The sequence below is a fragment of the Stenella coeruleoalba genome (assembly GCF_951394435.1).
Source record: "Stenella coeruleoalba genome assembly, chromosome: 3".
Taxonomy (NCBI): Eukaryota; Metazoa; Chordata; class Mammalia; order Artiodactyla; family Delphinidae; genus Stenella; species Stenella coeruleoalba.
The window spans coordinates 43,591,422-43,602,611 of NC_137148.1; the positions used below are offsets into that span (position 1 = coordinate 43,591,422).

The 11,190-nt window shown below is 42.2% G+C and overlaps 1 protein-coding gene across 3 annotated transcripts in view; it reads right to left on the reverse strand.

Annotated features, from left to right (window-relative positions):
* Positions 1-10,922, reverse strand: part of ANKRD55 (ankyrin repeat domain 55) — a 462,869-nt gene extending 451,947 nt beyond the window's left edge. For all 3 annotated transcript variants that reach the window (XM_079916383.1, XM_079916378.1, XM_079916387.1), the window contains exon 1: positions 9,962-10,922. The gene's annotated coding sequence lies outside the window, so the exon portion shown is untranslated. The remainder of the gene's footprint in view (positions 1-9,961) is intronic.
* Between the last annotated feature and the right edge of the window lie 268 nt (positions 10,923-11,190).

Here is an 11,190-nt window from a genome sequence, read left to right on the forward strand (position 1 = left end):
AAGTGTTGATGGAGACTTTGGTTCTAAGAGATTAGTGCTGGAGCCAGACAGCCAGTTCAAATCCAACAGCAAAGCACATCAGCTGTGCATCCTTGACCAGAGTTCTTTGACTCTACATGCTTGTTTCCTCAATTATCAAATTAGAATGATAATATGAGTCCTTACCTCATAACGATAGTAAGCATTAAGTGAGTTCATACTTGAAAAGTAACTAACACATAGTGAACACTCACTAAACAGAACCTGTGACTGTTGTTACAAGTGCTATTATTTATTTCATCATCATCATCCCTGTCATCAGCCAAACCTTCCTTAAGAAAATTCACAAACTTGAAGCAATTTCTATTGTCTATTAGGAATAGAAGATAAAGAAATATTTGCCCTACCACTTAAGTCCCCAGTATCTGAATAAGTCTCTCAGATTTTCTCTGTATGTATCTTGATCTAAAAGACTATTCTGTAGACCTCTTAAGCCAAATATCTGTTGCATTCCATTCTGTGCGACTCCTCTGATACTGCGGAAATTCAAGGGATTCAGGATAAGAAGTCTCTATTTACAATGGATCTTGAACACACCGTAAGAAAAGCATAGGTCAAATAAATCAATGCAGTGCTTTTCTCTTGTCCCTATACAGAGACTTACTGCTACACCCTGTTAAGTTTAAACAAAACCAGTAATTGAGTACTTTTAGTACTTTCCCTCCTTTTATTCCACCAAGCTAAGGTTATTTTGTGTCAGCTGAGTATAAGAAAAATGTGTCCCTCTTCTCTCTTTCATCCTTGCCTTCTCCAGTTGATCCAACATACAGCCTCAAGGGTTTCAGTGGTCTAGCTCTCGCTAATTTTCAATCCTGGTCTAATACTCAAACTGGCTTAATACTCAATAATACTAATACTGGTCTAATACTCAAACACTGAAGCAGCATAAACAATGAAGTAGAACACCTGGTCAGGACAGGCTACATAATTTGCAGGGCTCAGTACAAAATGAAAATGTTGGGCCCCTTATTCAAAAAGTATTAAGAATTTCAAGATGGTGACAGCAGAGCATCAAACCTAAGTGCTATCTGCACAAGTCATATGCCCATGAAGCCAGCCCTGATCCTGGTCACAGAGCTGTCAACACCAGCACTACCACTCTGGCCCAATACTCCTACAACTGCCCCCATCTCTTGCTTCAATCCAGCTCTCTGCCGAAGACAAGAAAATCATTTGCCATTGTCCTCCTGTGAGACTTTAGGTCTCCCATGCCATTCACTTCCTCTGCAGTATCCTGCTCACCTAGACTGCCGTCTCTTCAAAGCTCTGCTCAATGCAGTGCAGATGGAGCATGGCAAGGGCAAAAGGGGACACTCTCCCTGCCGATGTCAGGATACTGGAGGTATGAGGGGAAATAAGGAGGTAGCAGAGGCATGGAATATGCTCTGGGGTGAAGCCTTCAAGGACTCCCATCACCCCAGTGTTCTCCCTGTTTATTTGCACTTCTCACTGCCCAGAAGATCAACTCTGGTGTGTGTAGCTCTGAACAGACTGGTGACGTGCAGCTGTGGTTGCTTTGTTTTCACAAGCCTATTTGCATTTTCTCCATTTCCTTACCATTGAGACTTCAATATGCAAGGAAGAAAAACTAGGCTTTGAGTCAGAGCTTTGACTCCTCACCTTGGCTCTCACTAGCTATGTGACCCCAAGCAAGTCAATTAACCTCTCCAAGCTTCATTCTTCACCTGTAAAATGGGATAATGAACACCAGCCCTGCATACCTCACTGAATTACAGTAATTCTCAAATAAGACATGATATGTGAGTGACCCCTTCAAGCAGGATCTTTGCCCCACTCACTCTTCTTTACTCTCTCATCTTTCTAAACATAGCACAGTGTATTCAACAAATGTTGGATGAGTGAATAAAAACCCCAAACCACTATAACATAAACAAATCAATTTTGTGAGGGCAAAAAACCATTGATTCCATTTTTAATTCCCATATCAAAAGGTTACCTAGTACCTTCCAAAGAGTATTCCATCATTAACACAAATAATGGTTCCTCTTTTCTTCCCTTGGTTTCAGAACTGTAATGTGAGTACAATCACTTTAAAATTCTTTCCTGTTTTCCACTCTAATTACATGGTATCAGGAGCCAAAAGATAGACCATGAGATCCTGATGTTGCTACAACTTGCAAGTGATGCAAATTATCATTAGCAAATTGCATCTGAAACTGCATCTGACACTTCACCCAAAATGATCCCAGGAGAAACAGCTCACTGTAATGACAGTAAAGGCTGAATTCACAGTTTAAGGAAAACATCGTGACCAACCTGCAGCTGTTTTAAAAGCACTCATTGCTACAGCAGGTTGTAGGGAGACTAAACCAACTGCCCTTATCTGTAATGATTTAAAAAAAAGAAAGAAAAAGAAAAAACTGCTACCAACACATTTCGCACATGCTGAAAACTCCAAGCTAAATTGGTTGCAAGACTAAGTGCATTCAAAGAAATTGTCTCTGCAATTATCACTAATTAACCAGCCCTAACAGCTGGGAGCCAGTTGGAGAGGTTTACCCTTGAATGTAAATGAGGGAGGAGGGACCTGGGTAACGACACGGGGAACATATTTGTTTTGTTTTGACTTCTTCCCAGACATATTTCAGTTTACATAAATATTTGAAGGTTAGATCAGACAGGATTTACAGCACAATGGTATTAGGAATGTCTTTATAAAAACTTGGATATTGTCTAAATTAGGTTTCAAGAAGGAGGAGTAGGGGTGAGAGCAGGAGTCTTTTTCAATATTTAACTTAATGCCCTGACCAGAACGTCATACCACTTAATAAATAGCTCTGACTTAGAATGAGTGAGCAGTGTTTCCATGGCTTCGATTTTAGCTATAGATTTCAGAAGGAACAGACACTGCCTGGAGAGCCTGCCAACCTTCTGGCTTAAGCACTGCATGTGTGACCTTTGGTTGACCTTGGGTTCTGGGATTTGAGGGTTAAAGTAGTCTTTTGGCATTTGAGCCTGATTTTTTTTTTTTTCTCCAAAAGTGTTTAGAGAAGTAAGAGAGGGCTCCACCCTATGCAACAGGGCAAGCTGTTTCCTGTAGGAGCAAGGGTTAGTGGCTAGCTCAGCGCCTTGTGGAAAACACTTCTTCACGAGAGAAGCTCTTTCTCAAAGAATCTGTTCCTCTTCTATTTCTCTTTCAGCATCTAATTTTGCAAAGAGCTCTTTTAGGAGTAGCACGTTCTTCTGCCTAAAAGCAGATAAGGCGAAGGCAATGCATGAAATACCAAGTCTATGTGTTCTCAAGGCGAGAGTTGGACCAAAACAGGAATCTGACAGGTTGAACCAAACAAAAAGTCCTCACCTGGGTGTTCTTAGTTCATAGTTTCCTCCTGAAGGTGGATGGTTCGGGGGCAGGTGGCCTATGGGAACTTAAACTACATAATCATCTCTTTAATAAACACACATTTTTATTGAGCCTGATGTATCTGATTACAGGTACACATGAAATATATTAGCCTATTTCTGGGTGAAGCAGGAAAGCCTTCATAAAGAGGTTTTATTGTTTACATTCAATGAAAGGAAAGGTCTGACTCAAAGTCCTCAGATTTAATCTCTCTCTGAATTAAAACGGTTCTATTTTACTCTAACTGCTGGTGCTGTTAGGAGAGGTGAATCCAGGATTTTTGCCCAGCCATGGAATCTCTTTATACAAGGGAGCTAGATACGTGGCCACAAACAGACAAGCATGCCTGGTTTACTGGCAGCTGTCCTCAGTGCAAGAAGAGGAAGAGTTTATTTTCCTTTAGGAACCCACAGTTGAATAGTGTTCTGGTGCCCTGTTTCATAACTCTCCGTGTAATGAAGCAGTTGGCATGACCTTCCAAGGCAAGATAATAACAGGAGTAAGCAAAGGCAGGGCTTGTACACAAGGACACTCTGGACCGCTCAACCTCACAAATAAAAGCTTTCAAATACATACAAAACTGTCAAATGCAAAGTGCTTTCCCAGTGTAGTGAAGTGACAGACCTTCAACCACCCACTCACACCCTGCATGTGAACATGGTGAAATCTTCTGTAATTCAAGAACAGCAAGGTACAATGCAAAAGGGCGTTGGGGGCTGGGGGTGGGAACAGGCGCTGGTACCATTTCTCCAATGCCACCTTCCCTGTCCAGATGAGTTTAAGGATGAATATCAAAGCCAGTCATTTGCAAAAGGTAATCACTATAGATTGCCAGAAGTAAGCTGGCTTTGAAAAAGAAGTTATGATTAAAAAAAAAAATGGTCAGAAGCACAAATTACATGACCACTGAACACCAAGTGGGTTAAGGTCAAGATCCAATAGAACAGATTTGCACCCTTCCTGGGGACAGGAAATCTGAGCCCTGCTGTCCCCTGAGTGGCTCCATAAGCAGGCAACAGGTAGGTGGGAGTGGCAAATGCTCTCCAAAGATGGAAGGTGGCTGCCACCTACGCCTTCCCTTCCTACACACACTTGCTGCTTCTCCCACCAAGCTGTGTGTGCCAGTTCTCTCTCTGAATCTGAGCTGGCTTTAGTGACTGGCTGTACAATAAATACGGCAGAAATGAAGCTGTGTGACTTTTGAGGCTAGTCCACTAGAACCTGGCAGTATCCCGAGTCTTATGGAACACTCATTGGTGGAATGCTTCTTCTCAAAACCAGCCTCCACGCTAAGAGAAGCCCAGACCTCACGAGAAGTCACATGTCGGCACCCTGGTAGACAGGCCCAGCTGGACTCCCCAACAATAGTCAGTAGCAGCTGCTGACCACACAGGACAGCCACCCTGAATGCGCAGCTGCAGCCAACATCTACCTGCAACTGCATGAAAGACCCCAAGCAAGAACTGCCTAGCTGAGCCCGCTTAGCCCACAGATGTAGATAGATAGATGACAGATAGACAGATAGATAGAAAGAAATGTAGATAGATACACATATAAATATATATACAAATTTATATATGTGAAAAATAATAAAATGACACCTATGCCCCCTCCACTACACTCTGACCTTTCATGACCCTGTATCCCCTTCCTGGTCTGTCCTCCTCAGTGCCGAGGTAATCCTATACTGAATAAGCCTTAAACATTCCTTTGCTTTTCTTTATAGTTTTATCACATGTGTATTTTCCTAAACAATATGTAAATATATAATATGTATTTAATATAATGATGTTAAATTATATACAAATTATAATAATTATATACATTAATCTTTTTCTTTATTGTTAGTTTCTTGTCTTGTATGTGAAACCTTTCCCTATTCTGAAATCACAGAGATAGTCTCTGTTTTTACTGAGATAGTCTCTTTTTACTGAAAGCTTTAAAATTTTGACTTTTAACTTCTAAGTCATGAATTTATTTGGAATTGATTTTCATGTAAGATATGAAGAGGAAACCATTTTCTATTTTTCATCAGGACACCCAATTTCCCCCCCGAATTTTAACTGGATAGTCTTTCCTTGCCTCATTGATCTTATACCTAATGAAGGTGACATCTTTTAGGAGTCCCAAATTTAGGCAGAACTCTTCAATTTACCCTCACCTTGATTAAGCTCCAGTTTTTGCTCCTATCCCTTGAGAATGTCTGATCCATTAAAATCCAGGCACAATCCACTAGGGATCAGCACGAGGAGATGTTGCATCAGGCAGACGCCACTCCAAGGCCACATCCTCCTGTGGAATCATTCTTTCTTCTGTTTCTGGCCTCTAATTGTTCTTCGAACCTTACCACCAGCTCAATCATACTTTATAAATATTTATTTCAGGTGTCAGTATAAAAGATTTTCTATACTTTCAATTTAAAATATTGCCCTTACTTTTTTTTTTTTCCCCCCGGTACGCGGGCCTCTCACTGCTGTGGCCTCTCCCGTTGCGGAGCACAGGCTCCGGACGCGCAGGCTCAGCGGCCATGGCTCACGGGCCCAGCCGTTCCGCGGCATGTGGGATCTTCCCGGACCGGGGCATGAACCCGTGTCCCCTGCATCAGCAGGCGGACCCTCAACCACTGCACCACCAGGGAAGCCCCTGCCCTTACTTTTAAAGCTAAATCAGTTCTATGGTTTTTCTCCAGTTTTTTGATTTCTTTTATAAATTTGGTTTTTTTCTTTTTACACTACTGTTATTAGTTTTATCCTGATTGGCTGAGTTTATGTTTTCAAGAAATTTTCCAGGAAGAGTTTGTGAATAATTCCATTCCTGAGAATATTTTAGTATTGGCCTCACATGAGAATGACACCTTGGCTGGGTGACACTCTTTCCCCCTTAACATTCTACAGATGTTATTCCATTGTCTTCCATCAGAAAATGCTCCTGAAGAGTCAGAGATCAGTCTGAACTGCTTGGTGCTTTTGTTTTTGTGGTTAGAAGTTTATGGTGGTAGGGAGAGAACAGGAGTAATAGTGACCTGTTCTGTTTGTGGACATTGTAGAATTTTTTTTTTCCTTTACTTAACTTCACCAGAATGTATCTTGAAATGTAAGCTGTTATTTATTAAATTTTCCTGGGCCACCATAAATCCTTTTAATCTAAAGATTCAGATCTTCTTTAATTTTAGGAACGTTTTCCTCTACTGTATCGTTGAATCTTTAAATTTCTTTTCTCTTTTCTTGTCCATGAATAGCTCTCTTCTGTGTCTTGGATCTCCACTGGCTATTCTTCACATCTATAATTTCATTCCTAATCTATTGCAGCTCAGGCCTTTTCCTTAGCCACTTTTGTGATTTTTCTCAATCCTATTCTTAGCTCACTAATTTTGGTGCTTCACAGTATCAATATTTATTGTTCTTTTACTGCCTCTAATGTATTTTAAATTTCTGTAACAAAACAGCAGTGCTAGTCAGGCTGCAGTCATGAATGCTCTATAGCATATCAGATTTAAGATGGCCTTAATCTCACAGTTTTTGAAAACTTCTATCAGGAGTGAAAAGAAAAAACATACTTGACTTTACTATGAAGTGGGGAAAAGTGTAAATACAAAGGAATAAATTGGCATTTGTAATGTCTCTTTTCCTCAAATGTACATTCCATTTTGAGAAATAATTTAGGAAAATAGCCAAATATGAGTAAGTCTGGCCACACCCAGAGTGAGACGACAAATTCCCTTCATATTCTAAAATTCTATAACATAAACTGTTCAGATTGTTTCAAAAGTCCCATCAACTCCTCTGACATACTGAGGATGTATTTGTACCTCTTTTTTTTTTCTTTTTTAATGAAAGAAGCACTGTTCACTATCAAAGTCAAGAGCCCTCACATAGAATCGTGCACAAAGAATCAAAAGAAAGATAAGGCAATCATAGTGCTTTCCATCCTTAGGGTCTAAATGAAACACAAAGAAACCCCAGAAGACAAGAACTGTCTGCATATGTTAAAAGACCCAGACCAGATCACTTCTAAGTTCCCTTTGCAATATAACAGTACTTACTGTGGATATGAAATAATTTCACAGATTCTAATTTCAGTCATTATGGCCCTCTCATGACTGGGGAAGCTAAGGTGTAGTGGAAGGAGCTCTCTAAAAATAGCTCATGAACTGAGAGTTGAATAAAGACCAAACCCCTTATTTATCTTACTTGTATTTTTCAAAGTGCATATGAGAATGTCTATTCAAGAAACTCTTGCCTCTTAAGAGTAGGTGGAACTACTATTGCAAAGTTGTCATTTTCAAGGGAAAATTGTGTGGGTAGCTTCCTTTATGTCTGAACAAATTAGAGCTGTACAGGAATTTTCTCATTGGTATGTGGTGATGGCTCCATTCAGTAGCCCTGGTGCAGGACTCCAACAGGGATAACATAAGAAATTTTTAAAGTCACTTCTCCAAGTATAAGAAAAGAGGAACAGAATTAGAATTATTTAACTTAATAAGAAGGAATTATTTAACTTAAGAAGAGAATGCCAAGGGCTAAACTTGCTATCTTCTAATATCTTAGAAGAATAACTCTCTGTGGCCCAGAAAGAGGAAAATTAGATAACTATGGGAGAAAGAGTTGGATTACATCAAAAAATGAACTTCCCAATTATAAAGACTGCATGGGGGGGTAAGGGAATCACCAAAAAAATTACAAAATATAATTACAACAACAATAGTAGTTATCACTTATTGAGTGTATTATATATCACTTTTCTATTTTAAGCACTTTATAGACGTTATCTTATTTAATCCTCATAATGGTGTTCTATGACCTTATTGTTACCTCCACTGAACATTATTTAACATTTTTAGAGGGCCTTCTATGTGCCAGGCACTGTACTAGGCAGTAGGATTAGAGATTCATAAGACTAGACAAAGTCCCTATAACCATGAAGCTTTTATTCTGGTGGGGGGGGGGGAGATTGACAATAAATAAATAAGCAAGAAAAGTAAATTAGAGTGTAAAGTATTATGCAGAGAATTAAAAATAGAGGGATAAGATGGTTACCAGGTAAACTAGGCAATAAGAGGAGGTACCTCTGAGGAGGTAAAATCTGATTGAAAGAAGGAGCCAGCTAGGAAAAGGGAAGCAGCAAAAACACTGCTGACAGAAAGCAGGTAGAGACAAGGACCTAAGGCAGGAACAAGATCACCCTGGAAGCCAAAGGAAGGCCACTGAGACTACAGCAGAGCGCATAAAAGGAAACAGCATAAGAAGATGACCGAGTGGAGGACAAAGAATGGGTCACGGGGTTTTCTGAGGGTTAGGGTAAAGACTCTGGATTTTAATCTAAGTATTGTGGGAAGCCCTGGGAGAGTTTTAGACAGGGGAGTGAAATAATCGGATTTATCTCTTAAACCTCACTCTGCCTTCTGTGTAGAGAATGGACTATAGGAAGGCAAGAATGGAAGCAGGGAGATTTCTGCAGAGAGATAATCCAGCCTTTCCTTGGAAGCAGGAAGAAGCTTCCCCCAGGAAAAATGGATGCAGGGGACCTGGTCACTTATCCGTTCTATGATTCAGTCACAGCTAGAGCATATTAAATTCTCCCACTCCACAGTGACATTAGAGCACTGATCTGCTGTAAACTCCCCTGGTGATAATACTGTTTTTCTTTTTAAACTTTTAAGTTTTGGCAGCAAACTTACCTGCCAACATCCCACAATTCCTACCAAAAAGCAAATAAAGTGAAAAAAATGCATTTTTGCACCGTCTTAGTCATGTAGAAATGTCTTCTAATGGAATGTGTCTGACTTGGGCCAACTCTTATCTGTGATGCAAGGCTGACTCTACCCAGAAAATTTTTTCCTGTGTTTCTAATAGTACGTCCCAGAAGAATCAATGTACAGTAATTCTTAAGGGACACTTCAAAGTTATTTAAAAAACAAAACAGGTTTTGAGGAGGTTATTCCTCAAATTTTGTTGCATAAGGGGAAATTAACAATGTGGCATACAGGATTCTATCCCTTGATGAAGGGAAAAACATCAAAGGAATCATGAACATCATCTCCATGCATCTCTCATCTTCCTCCTACAATATTCTCAAGTCAAATGATGTCTAAAGTCTATGTCCATCCGGTATATGAAACATAATGGAAACACAGGTTCCTGTTCAAGAGGGCGACCTAGGAGGATCCTGGGCTCACCTCCTCCCACGCACACACTAAATTTGCAGCTAAATATGGAACATCTTCCTCTGGAGAAAAAACTAAAAACTGAGTGACTCTATGCATCAGGCAAACAAAGGAGAGGAAGCCCACATCAAAGGGGTTGAAAAGTCTGGGATACAATCTCACCAGAAACCCCACCCACTGCAAGGCAACCCAGAGTCAGGAGGGAACTCAAAACGCGGAGCTTCTCCCTGAGGAGGGAAGGGTTTGAACCCCACATTGGGGACCCCCAGCTTTTAAGACAAGCACCTGAGAGACAAGCCCCCAAACATCTAGCTTTGAATACCAAAGGCGTCTGGAGGCCCACCAGTTGCTAACAATCTGAGAAATGACCCTTAAAGGGCTGGTTGTGGACTCACCTGCCCCAGGGCTCCGCAGCTGATGGAGAGGCACCCAGATTGTTGGGAACGAGGCTCATTTGCTAATCCTGAACGTTGGCCTGAGGGGCAAGCATCGAATTCAGCACACCCCTGGGCCCTGCTGGCTGCGGGCGCCATCTTCAATCCTCGCTCTAGTCAGTGGACGCCGTCTTTTTTTATCTTCTTTAATACGAGTTTGTTTTTTTCCTCTTTCTTTTTGTCCTCTTTTTTCCTCGGGCGCCATCTGTACACGCTCCCTCTGCCTCATTCCAGGTTCCAGCTGGTAGGCGCCATCTCCACGCTCCAGGGCGCCAGTAGCTCCGGGAGGGGAGGTTTTAGGCGTCTGGTGGCCAGTGTTTTGGGACTGCAGAGCAGGGGATGCCCCTGACCTCCTAGCTTTGTTGACCAGGGGGGCTTGCGTTCCTGGGTCTCAGAGGATTGCAACAATTGGAAAGACAGTTCTTGGCAGACTACCACCCCAGGGCACTGCACAGACTGCGAACAGTAACACAGCCCAGTCTTTCTGTGAGGGAGGCCCATTTGCTCAGCCTGGAGCCTTGACCTGAGGGTCAGGCTTCCGGCTGCCACACAACTAGAGGAGCGGCTGTCGCAGAGCAGAGGCTGGTGGGAGCCATCTTTGATCTCCCTCTGCCTGCGTACAGCCTGCTGGGATCTTCCTGAAAGAAGCTTATACACTCCACTCACCTGGAGGCCCCCTGGAGGCACCTTCAGATCGCCTGACGCAGGTGGCCAGGGGGTTTATGCTCGTGGGCCCACAGTATTGGCATACTTTAAAAGCTGCTGCCCTGGGCTTCCCTGGTGGCGCAGTGGTTGAGAGTCCGCCTGCCGATGCAAGGGACACGGGTTCGTGCCCGGTCCGGGAGGATCCCACATGCCGCGGAGCGGCTGGGCCTGTAAGCCATGGCGTCTGAGCCTGCGCGTCCGGAGCCATGGCGTCTGAGCCTGCGCGTCCGGAGCCTGTGCTCCGCAACGGGAGGGGCCGCAACAGTGAGAGGGCTGCGTACCGCAAAAAAATAAATAAATAAAATAAAATAGTCTTGGATGATCACAAAGGTTTGAGAGACAACAAAGAGGTAGGGCAGGGTTGAATGATGAGGTTCATCCCCTACACCACGCCACTCCTTCAAGACTGGGAGAGGTAGCTGTTTTATCTAATGTATAGAAACCAACACAGAGAGTCAAGAAAAATGAGGAAACAGAGGAATATG